Source organism: Pinus tabuliformis, chromosome X (assembly GCF_031772625.1).
Source record: "Pinus tabuliformis cultivar Carrire ecotype Pingquan chromosome X, CPIR1, whole genome shotgun sequence".
Classification (NCBI taxonomy): domain Eukaryota; kingdom Viridiplantae; phylum Streptophyta; class Pinopsida; order Pinales; family Pinaceae; genus Pinus; species Pinus tabuliformis.
This window is the reverse complement of record NC_142308.1, coordinates 342,480,226-342,492,894: the sequence shown is the minus strand read 5'-3', so window position 1 is coordinate 342,492,894 and position 12,669 is coordinate 342,480,226.

The following is a 12,669-nucleotide window of genomic DNA, read 5'->3' as shown; positions in this document are numbered from 1 at the left end:
TTATGCTGCAAGCAATGCTTCCTTGACACATAGAAGCACCATATGGACCATTGAATCCACATGACTATGACTGAATGACATATACATGATAAATACATGGTTGCAGGAATGACATAAGACCTCATACATGACCAATATATGACCATAACATGACCTCATGACTCATGACTAAATGACCCAATGACAGTACAACATAAGTACATAGCTCCATGATAATTTTACATGAATATATCAATAAATACATGGCTTTTATGATCATCTCCTATGGACCAATAACTCAAATACATGATACATCATGACTATTACATCATCATTAGCCCATATATATGGCTGCAAAATAGATTCATGATACTCCTCCATAACAATCATATCACCATGATGACTCAACAACTATATACTGGACTCTCAACCAACACATAATCATGAAACAATAGCAAGTACATGGCTATACTAATCATCATATAACAACCTACACATGGTTGGTCCATATCACATGTCATCTCAATACATGGCTGGAGGAAAGAGTACATTCTATGCATGGATGCACATCTTTTCAACCAACTATTAGTGGAAACCAAAAACATATATGTGGCTGAAAAATGTACTCCTTTTCACTCATGCAATGCATAAATATGCCACAGAATGAGTGAGTGAAAAGAAATGAATAAAATTCTAAATATCACATGTAAATCCATACCATGCATAGCTCCCCTTGAGCTCAATATGCCTCCATGAGATAGGATGATCCTGTGGACCTAAATGTGCACGAGGCTCAAAAGAACTCATCAAGTGTTGTTGCAATAATCTTGTACTCATCAAGCTACCATACACTCCCCTTGAGGTTGTGCATCTCTTATGAACATCTACGGTCCTCTATAAGTACACAAGAAATAATAATGGATTGCAGGAGGGGATGCTCTTCACTACTTGAAGAGTTGTTGCTCCTTCTTTCTCCACACGATCTTTGGCTTCTTCTTCTCTTCCTTCACTTGCTTCTTTTTTTCTTCATTGGCTTATTTCCTTCTTTCACTAGTTTTCTGCTAGGTTCCCTTTGCTTTTTCTACTTTTTTCGATTTTGGCTTGAATAATAGGGAAAAAAACAATCTCTTGCCATATGACCAAAATTATGGCATGTCTAACACTCCACATGTCTAAGAGGATCAAATCTTATTCTACTCATGCCATATCTAAACCTTGCATTAAATGTGCCTCTCCTCCATCGGTTATTCCTACAATCTATTTCCTTACGGCCAAATAGGTGACATGACTAACAATAACCATAAAAATCACAATTATACCTAATGGCCAATATCCTTGGCTGTTGATATTGCGTAATCTCTGCTAATTTGATCTATACGTTTTTCTCCAGCAGTTAGCCACAACATGTCCATACTTGTGACAACTGTATCATTGTAGCTCATGCATCAAATGAATAAAAGGACTTTTCTTCCCTTGAAATCTAATGGAGTTGCCATGATCATCTCTAGGAGAAAAATATATTTTGAATGTAGGTGCTCCTTGATATTTTCTTCTCTACTGCTGGTTCTTTTGTTTGCTACTTGACTGCTAGATTTGCTTCTTGTTTCCTTGGTTCTCAATTTTCCTATTCGTATTGTTTGCTACAGGTTTCTTGGGTTCTTCTTTGTTTTTCTTTCTTGCATGCAAACTAGTCTCACCCTTTTGAAATCCAAGACCAAATTTATCCAATGGTGATCTTTGGATCTCAAGCAAATTATCCAAGGCTACAATACTCTTCTCCATCTTTCATTGCTTTCTCAAGGAAGTCACTTGAACTTCTAATCTCTAAACCTCTTCTGCCTTCTCTTGGTACTACTTCCTCATACCTTCCTCAAATCTTTATGATTCTACCAGCTTAATCTTTAAGTTGACAATCTCTTCCTTGAGCTTGGTGATCCAGGCGGATATTGGTGGCCACCTGCCAAGTCCACCTGGACCCCCACCATTGTTTCTCTCGGCATTTTCAGTTTCCTTAATTGTAGCACAACTTACTATTTTTAGCAGTTTTTTCGGGTCCTGAACTTCTGGAGCCGTTTTGAGGCCCTAAACGACGTCCATGGACCCATGTTGCCCTTCCCAAAGTGGTAGTGCTCGGATAGATATTTCTAACGAGTTATTGTACGCGCCAAACGGAGATCGTATGCCAAAGTTACGACCCGGGAAGTTGATGTACCAATTTACCCAAACGGGGCCCGCAGTTTGGCGTTTCATCTCCTAGGGTTAGGTTTTGGAATGTTAAGGGTTTTCCATTATTTCTCAACAATAAATAGGCCTTCGAGCCTCATTGTAACACAGTTCAGAGGCATGTAGCCACCACATCTCTTCTCAGAGATAAGCTACCATCGCCCTAGCTGGTTTATTTCCATTTCTGGTTGTAAGCATATTTCAGTATTTTCCATTAATGAAATGAAGTATTATTTCCGCTGCATCTTTGTGTATATGGTTATCTCTGTAATTTGTTGCGTTCCTGTTTAAATCTGGATCATTGGTATCAGAGCGGTCTGCTTTTTCTCTGTTTTTCTTTGCATGTCCCCAACAAGGTCGGGATATAAGGAGTTAGGGCTTGAACTGGTTGAACCTTTGCAAGACCAGCCTCGCAAATCCCGACGGCCTCCCATGGCGGATGAGAAGAAAGACGAGGGGGTAGGAGATCCCATCAAAATCTTGCTCGAAGAAGCCCTCGAGCGACAACGGAACGCGATGATGGACAACTTTGCCCAAATCCTTCAGCGGCTACCCAGAAGCGACGCATCGGCTTCCAGCAGCTACTCTGGAAACACCACGCCCTTTAAGGTACAAGTTAATTTTGAAATCCCCATATTCGAGGGTCAGATAGACGCAGATGCCGTAGATAAATGGTTAAATCTGCTAGAGGGTTATTTTTCTGTTCATGAATTTTTGAGTTGGGAAAAGATTGTTTTCGCTCTTCTCAAAGCAGCCCCCCACGTCAAGGACTAGTGGGAAACCTACTGCGAGTAGAAGGATGAAAGTACTGGCTCGCTATTTTCAGCCGCACCCACCTGGAATTCATTCCGGGATGCCATCAAGGAGCAGTACTACCCTGTCGGAAGCTATGAGGATGAATACATAAAGTGGACCACGCTGCGGCAGGGAAGGGACCAAGACGTGCCGGAGTTCACCAATCTTTTCCATACCCTTCGCACAAAGTTGGGTATCAAGGATTCGGAGCAACATTTGATACTCAAATACCGTGGCTGCCTGCACAAGTACATCCAGGAAGAAATACAATTCTTGAACATCTCCTCGCTAGGCGCAACATACCGATATGCCGTCAAGGTCGAGCATAAGTTTAAACAAAAGAAGCGAGACTTTGGATCTGTGAATCCAAAGCAGGGGAAAGGTGCCCCTAAACCACAGAACAAAGGACAAAGCCAAGGCGGGACAGCCCAAGACAACCCGCCAAAGTTGCAAGCAAAGAACAGCGCTGCGAAGCCAAAAAAGGACACTGGAAAATGGTGTGAGTTCCATAAGAGCTCCACTCACAACACAAGTGAGTGTCGGGCCAAGCAGTCACTGGTGGCTGAGCTAAAGGTTTCAGAATCAAATGCATGTTCCGACTCTGAGTCAGAACCCGATAAGGGGAATGAAAAAGGGAAGCAGATCATTGATGTGGATCCCAACGCCACTGTTGCTACCGCCAAGATCCAGAAAAATGAACCCGAAGATCCGGAGGAGGAGGAGCGTCTCTTCCACTCCCAGATGTGGGTAAAGGGCTCCCCGATACAGTTCATTGTTGATAGCGGGAGTCAAAAGAACCTCATTTCGGCAGAGGTCGTGAAGCGGTTGGGCTTACCGACCTCAGCACATCCACAACCATACACCATTGCGTGGCTTCACCAAGGACGAGATCTTCGCGTGAGCCAGCAGTGTCGCCTTCCATACAACATCAAGCCCTTCACGGATGAGGTATTGTGTGACATTGCTCCCCTTGAAGTTTGTGATGTATTATTAGGATAGCCATACTTGTGGAAGTGACATGCTGTGTATGAATCAAGGCCCCGTGCTGTTATTATTACATTGGGAAATAAGTTGTACAGGATACCAGAGGTAGCACCACCTACCGCCATCTCTTTGATTACTGCAAAACAATGCAGTAAGATCATTTCCAAAACCAGGAAATTTGTTTTCCTGATGATACGCCCTCAAGGAAAGAAGAAGACGGTGGCCGCGGCCTCCAGACAGGGTCCCTCTGCACGACAACTATAGATGGACAAGGTTGTGGAGGAGTATGAGGACATCTTCACCTCCCCTGCAGGGGTTCCTCTGCACTGTTAGGTCAAGCACTTCATCGATCTGACCCTAGGTGCGCCGCTACCCAATGGACCAATTTATTGGCGCTCCGTTCTGGAGAACAATGAAATCAAGAGGCAGATTCAGGAGCTCCTGCAGAAAGGTCACATCCGTCCGAGTTCATCGCCTTGTGGGAGCCCGATCGTGTTGGTACAGAAGAAGGATGGGACGTGGAGACTCTGTATTGACTATCGGGTGGTGAACAAGATCACTGTCCGTAATAGGTACCCGATCTCGCGGATTGATGACCTCCTGGACCAACTAAAGGGGGCGAAATATTTCAACAAGATCGATCTGAAGTCAGGATATCACCAGGTACCAATCGAACCCTCTGATGTGTGGAAGACTGCCTTCAAATCCAAGGAGGGCCTTTTCGAATGGTTGGTTATGCCTTTCGGATTGATGAATGCTCCTGCAACCTTCATGAGGCTAATGGATGACATCTTGCGGCCATTCACCAACTCCTTTGTAGTAGTATACTTGGATGACATTCTGATCTTCAGCCAGAGTTGGGAAGAGCACCTCCACCACATCCGACAGGTTCTCCAAACACTGCGGCAACACAAGCTATGTGCCAATTTGGAGAAATGCACTTTTGGCATGACCCAGGTTCAGTATCTGGGATACATCATTGATGAACAGGGGGTGCATGTCGATCCAGCCAAGATCCAAGTCATTCAGGATTGGCCATCTCCAACCACTCTAATAGAGCTCCGCAACTTTCTAGGTCTTGCCAACTTCTACCACAGGTTCGTGTTGGGGTTTTCTCATATTACTTGGCCCTTGAGTCAAGTCACCAAGGGAGGGGCGAAAGCAAAATTCTTTTGGTTTAAATCTCAACAGAAGGCATTCATGGAGTTGAAGGATCGCCTCTACACGGCACCAGTGCTCGCATTACCAGATTTACAACAACCATTTGAGGTCGAGACAGATGCCTCTGACTATGCTATTGGGGCAGTCCTTGCTCAACATGGACATCCAATGGCATATCACAGTGAAACACTTTCAGACACAGTCCGGAAGTACCCCACTTATGATAAAGAGATGTATTCCATTGTACAGGCCTGCCGACAATGGAAGCATTACATTTTGGGGAAGGAAATGGTCATCCACATAGACCACCGACCCCTGCAGTTCATACAGACCTAAGGCAAATTGCAGAATGATCGCCATCAGAAGTGGTCTACATACCTGCAACAGTTCCACTTGAATATCAAGTATAAGAAGGGTAGCACTAATAATGTTGCAGATTGCCTCAGTCGACCACTGATCATGGCGTTAACCACCGTGCTCAACTCTTGTGGGCACGAGACTTCTGATTGGCCACTTCTCTACAAAAGCGACCCAGAATTCGGCCACACATACCAGACACTCTTGGAGGGTCGGCATGTTCCAGATTTTCACCTCCAGGATGCCCTGTTATGCCACCTGGGTCACCTTTGTGTTCCTTCAAGCGAGCGTGCCAAGATGATTTGGGAAGCACACTACAGTCGGGCTGCTGGGCATTTCGGGGTCGAGAAAATAGTGGCAGTACTGCAAAATTATTTCTATTGGCCGAATCTTCGATAGGATGTTGGGAAGTACATCAGATCATGTACTGCCTGTGCCATTGGCAAACCGACCATTAAGAAGCACGGCCTCTATACCCCGTTGCCTACCCCTAGTCGACCTTGGGAACCCATCTCCATGGATTACATGTCAGGCCTTCCTTCCACTAAGCATGGAAATGACTGTGTTTTTTTGGTCGTCGACAGGTTCTCGAAGATGGCCATTATGGCGGCTTGCAAGAAGAATATCACAACAGAAGCCACTGCTAAACTCTTCTTTGAACGAGTGTGGGTGCACTTTGGGATCCCACAGTCTATCATCTCAGATCGGGACAGTCGGTTTCTCAGCACATTTTGGTCCAGTCTATGGTCAAATGCTGGACACTAAACTCACGAAGTCCACAGCCTTCCATCCTCAAACTGGTGGCCAGACAGAGGTTGTCAATCAGATGATTGTGCACATTCTGCGCATGTATAACTCAAAGCATCCACGCACATGGGACGAGAGCCTCCCCTATGTTCAGCACAGCTACAACCGAGCTCTTCACAGCTCCACTGGCCATAGCCCTTTTCAGGTGGGTTTTGGATTCCAGCCACTATGCCCCATTGATGTGGCCATGCCACTTGCAACTACTCACATAAATTCAGCTCATGTCCAGTCCGAAACATATAAGGCCACCACCTTCATTGAGCGCATCCAACATATTTGCCAGCAGGTCCATGACATTCTTGAGAAATCAAATGCCAAGTACAAGCAGCGACATGATCAACATCGGGTGCCACACAAGTTTCAGGTGGGCGATAAAGTTTGGTTGCATTTGCAAAAGGAACGCCTTACTGGAGCCTATCGGAAATTGAGACCACTCTGATATGGTCCTTACACCATTACTAAGGCTATGGGAGACAATGCATTTGATCTCAGCATTCCCCCATTCCTTGGCCTGCACCCAGTGTTCAATGTGGACCACCTTCGGCCATACTTTCCACCATTGCTAGACACATCTGACATTGCAGAACAGCTCAAACCCATAGAATTAAATCCAGATTGCATGGAACAAGCTGCAACTGATCGGATCATGGACACACAGATCAAGAACACTCGCCAACAGAATATCCAACTGTATCGAGTTGTCAAAGCAGGCCAACTCCTTCAGCAGGGCAAGTGGCTCACCAGGGAACAAGTTCAGCAAAAGTTTCCTCATCTCATGGAGGAACTCAACGCAATGGGGACCATTGCTTCCTAAGGGGGGAGGAATGATCCAGGTGGATATTGGTGGCCACCTGCCAAGTCCACCTGGACCCCCACCATTGTTTCTCTCGGCATTTTCAGTTTCCTTAATTGTAGCACAACTTACTATTTTTAGCAGTTTTTCGGGTCCTGAACTTTTGGAGCCGTTTTGAGGCCCTAAACGACATTTTTTGGGAAATCTGGGGGCAACATGGGTCCATGGACCCATGTTTCCCTTCCCAAAGTGGTAGTGCTCGGATATATCTTTCTAACGAGCTATTGTATGCGTCAAACGAAGATCATATGCCAAAGTTACGACCCCGGGAAGTTGATGTACCAATTTACCCAAACGGGGCCCACCGTTTGGCATTTCATCTCCTAGGGTTAGGTTTTGGAATGTTAAGGGTTTTCCATTGTTTCTCAACAATAAATAGGCCTTCGAGCCTCATTGTAACATAGTTCAGAGGCATGTAGCCACCACATCTCTTCTCAGAGATAAGCTACCATCGGCCTAGCTGGTTTATTTCCATTTCTGGTTGTAAGCATATTTCAGTATTTTCCATTAATGAAATGAAGTATTATTTCCGCTGCATCTTTGTGTATATGGTTATCTCTGTAATTTGTTGCGTTCCTGTTTAAATCTGGATCACTTGGCCTCCTTATCATCACAAATTTGCAATAATTTTTCTTAATCTTTGCATGCAAATGTTAGTCTATAAATCTCAGCTCTAAGAACCTTAACATTATCCTCATCTTCACTATTTGCTTCAACATGATCTAAATCTGAATCATCAAAATTATAACTCAAAATAAAACCATTAATGTTTATACCTTTGGATTCATGATTTTATGATCTCTTCTCATCAATCATGTGCACTTGAAGAATGAGACTCTTTTGGCCGAGCTTCTTGTTTTCGAAAACCCTTTTTCTTATTCTTCTTTTTGTTTCTCTTCTTCTCATTTTCCTTATTGTTGCTGGTACCATCACCAAATATGGATTCTAGCTTGTTCCACATTTCAAACCTACTAGTCTCTTCATATCATCATCATGAAGATTATTGTAGATTATGCATCTTGTTCCAAAAATTCATCTGCAATTGGATCCTTGCCACAACCTTCACATACTTCCCTCCAAATGTTAGATATACAAGATAATAACTAATATTTTACATTTTTGTGCCATACCTTGTAATTTGTAGCAGTCAGGACGACCATTTCGAAAAAATAATTTCAAATTTCCGCTAAAAAACCCCATATTTACTCTCTAACGATCAAGCTACGACCAAGAGAACTTTTTTGATACCAATTGTTGGAAACATTTGAGCACTAAGGAGCGGGGGGTGGGGGGGTGTGAATCAGTAGTGTGACTTCTTAAACAATTTTACCAATTTAAATTTCTCTATTGAATCACATATATTAACAAAAAATACATTAGATTATCTCATGCATATAAACCATATAAGAAGCTAAAACATGATAACCATGAGAGAAAAAATAATCAACACATCAAAAACACATCGACACAAGAGACACAAGATATTTGGTGGAAAAATCTTCCCCAAGAAAAAAACCACCCTTGCTTCTATTGTGTTGCTCTAAATCTTCTATTAAGAAAATAATGTATTTTACATAGATTTGTTGACTCCCAACAACATGGAGACTTGACCTCACATACAATCAGCTAACTCTGATCATCCTAGAGACTCGATTCTACTGATTAGTTCAGAAGACTATGTTCTCCATGGATCTATGGACTGCCATCTGCTGAAAGCCACCACAATCAATCGATCCTCTTCGAATACCTATTGGACTATCCAACTACCATTGGATTGAGAAATTGTTTCTTTCACTCTCCTATAATCTATGTGGACCTCCTTTCTCCTATTTTCAAAATGGATCCCAAGACTTTCTGCCCATACTGATTCAACTCTATAATATGACCTCAAGCAGTAATATATCATCATATCAAGAAAATAATACCACAAGTATGTGATCTCAACTCTAGCAAAATAGCGGCCACATCAAATATGAATACTATCAAACCCTCACATCAATATACTGCTTCATATTACAACTAACATCATAAGCCATTGTGACTATGTGCCAAATGCATCAAGAGCTCCTGCAAGAACAAATGTGAGAGTCACCAACAAAAACATTATCCAACAACATACAAAATCTCTCCAAATAATCTTTACTTCAACAACATCAAATCTGATCTATTCTGTAGCATGTTTCATTTCTTCTCACTATGCAACCATTAACACTCATATACTAAAGCAAATCTTCTCACAACTAGGTCTAAAGCCTGTTTCCTCAATGCAACCTTCACTCATTCACATACACTTAACATCTACACACACACAACTCCCAAGTAATGAATATAAAATATGTAGGGTGAAATTGAGCTTGGGGATAGGATCAAGGGTGCAAAAATTGGACCAAATCTATCCACTAACATCACTACTTGTGAACTAAATGAGTTCACGTCATTGGAGGACGTTTTCAAACCATTTATGACCTATACAACTTTTTTCTGGAAGCCTATAGGAATTTCCTTTCTAATTTCTTTTGATTTGCGCGAGGAATGCAGAGAAAATCTCGTGAAAATCCTTAGTCTAATGCATAATACTGGATGAAATTGAATGGAACCTTTTTTCGCTTCCATAGGCCTATCTTCTAGTGATTGGAGCCTTTCAGTCACTCCCACAGGCTTCCCTTCATGCTACAGGGGCTAAGGATGAAGAAAAACATCATGCCTTCAGCTCAAAACCTCTGCCACCTATTGGATCACCTTCTCCAACATCTCTACAAGCCTCTAAACATCTCACATAGCCTCTAACACATGTGCATGTGGATCAAATATGTCTCCCAAGTGTTACTGCCAAATTGACATAGAAGGCCAACAAACAAGGTTGGTAAGAGTGCCAACAAGTCCTCCACTCTCCAATAAACATATGAATAAGGTGCATGACCTCTGACAAACCTGCAATACTCTGTAGCATATATCCATCATCAATATAAGGCCATCACACCACAACACGTCATCTCCATGATCATAAGCATGAAGACCTAGTTGCGAACTCAACTAGTGTGCCAACTCATCATAAACCATACCAATGCTATCATTTGTCCATCAATAAATCACAAGGATGACATCATAAGGTTGACATCAATGCCAACACAATCATCTCAATGCCAACATCAACTAGTTGCAACCATGCTACAATGAAGGCATCCATACATCATCTAGACGACAATGGTTGACATTAATGCCAACATGAGCTAGCTACCATCTTGAACCAATGCCAACATTAGCTAGACGGAACCATGCACACCATAATTTCAACTTGTTGGTCATAGGTGTCATAGAACACCAAGGACGGTGTTCCCCCAAGGGGGAGGGGTTTGTAACAACCCCTGGTTTATTTTTTATGTAAATAAAATAAAACCAAGGTCATGGGACACATATTCCAAGTTGAACGTTGGGAAAAACATAGCGATGGGTATTACTTGTGATTAATTAATGGCTATGGAAATTGTATAAGGCATTGGTAAAGGAAAAGTGGCAATAATTGGAATTTTATTTATGAAATAAAGGAAAATAGGAGAAAATGAAGGTGAAGAGACACAAATTTGCATGAGAGGGAAATTAAAGGGAAAATGAAGGAAAATGAAGAAAATAGAGGCCTCAATGATAACAAAGCTTTTGAAGATCAGTTCACATCCTATGTTGGTTAACCTTTTGTTAGTTTAGCTTTGGAGCTCTCTTTCATTCTCCTCATACTCTTGCACACTTAGAGAAATCTTGGAGGATTCTTGGAGAATGCTTGGAGCACTTCAACATTCATTGGATTTGAAAAAGAAGGCAAAGGAAAGTAGGAAAGTGCAAGGGAACAGTTAGATCAACAACTACAACTGGATTACATTGCAGGTAATAGGTTGCATGTGTGATTTCCTTGCTGATTTCTAGATGCATGGTATGTGCATTAGAATTATTGGTTATGTGCTATCATTGGCATGGAGATTTTCCTGGATTGGCAATGGTTTCAGCCTTGCCATTTCCTGTATAACCATGGTGTTGTGGGTTTTTCCACTTGATTATTTTCTAATTGGTGCTCATAATTCCTTATGGTTGTGGGTTGGAACAAACACTCTGGAATCCCTCAAACAACTTGGGTTGAGTTACTAGTCCTATAGCATAGGTTGGGATAAACACTCTAGAGCCCTTGTTGGGTTGAGTTACTAGTCCCTGAAGCTAGGTTGGACAAACTCTCTGGAGCCCTAAAAGGCCATGGGTTGAGTTACTAGTTCCTGGAGCCCTGGACAACTTGGGTAAATACCAATCTGGTTGATGCTAGTGATGTCCGACTATGGAGGTGGAATCACTGTGGTTAAGCGTTGAGATGGTTTGGTTTTGTTTTGGTTTATTCCATGAGATCCCACATTCATGCTTAGAATATGGCACGGGGGTGATTGGTTGAAAGAGAGATTTGTTTCAACCTAATCTATGGTCGGGTGGTATGTGGAAGTCCCTGACTTGGTTGGAATTTCCATATGCTAATATGAGACATTTCCTATTATGATCTATGACCATTTGTAGTGATTATGTTGGTGATAGTATGGTTGATTTTCCATGATTTATGTTGGTTAGTTTATGGTTATATGTTGGTTATATGATGTGTGTTATCTATGGCTCTTGTCATGAATTGTTTAGTTATTATTTGATTGATGAATGTATGGACTAATAAGTGTTGTTTGCAGCTATGTGGAGAGGGCATAGAGCCTTCTTGGTGATTTTGAGATGAATCTCAGACTAATATGATTAGATATGCATTCATGACCTATAGCTTACATGTCTGCCACATGTTTGACGAAATGTTTAGTGTGTTCTAGATAGTCTAGGTCAAGTTTCTGATTTGAGTTTGAATTTTTAGCTTTTTTTCATGTATATTATGATTTTGGAAAGTCTCAACTAGTTCTAGGTAATGTTCTAGAGGTTGGCTTGGAATTGTGGCTCAAATCCCAGGACTACACCCTATGAATTGGGAAATTTGGGTCACAATTGCATGGAGGCAGTGTTGTGTATGCAATTGGAGGCCTATAACTATACCCATGCCTTGTGATGCATGTGGTTGGGGGTCTATGTCAGTGAAAAGAGCCCCAGCTCATGGTTTGGTCACTAGGGGTTGTCCTTTGGCCTCTAAGAGTCCTGCATCCCCGAGGGATGTTGTGAGTTGTTAGTTTGTGGTCAGTTTGTAGGCCCATCTTTCTTAATTGGAGCTGGGAGGTTCAGTCATGTCATAGTAACTCTTCGTCTCATGTTTACATTGACGAGATGGTGAAATTGGGTAAATGTGGGAAGGGGTGGTTACATATTTCACTTTTAAAAGATATACAAAGTTAGATATTCATATTGGTCTATCACTTGGGAAACCAAACTAATAACATAACAACAAATATTTTTTCCAGATAAACAATTTAAACTTGATGACCAAACTAGTAAAATAATTTAGCCTGTACTCGTATACCACTTTACAATAAAACATATTGCTAAGTTCATCT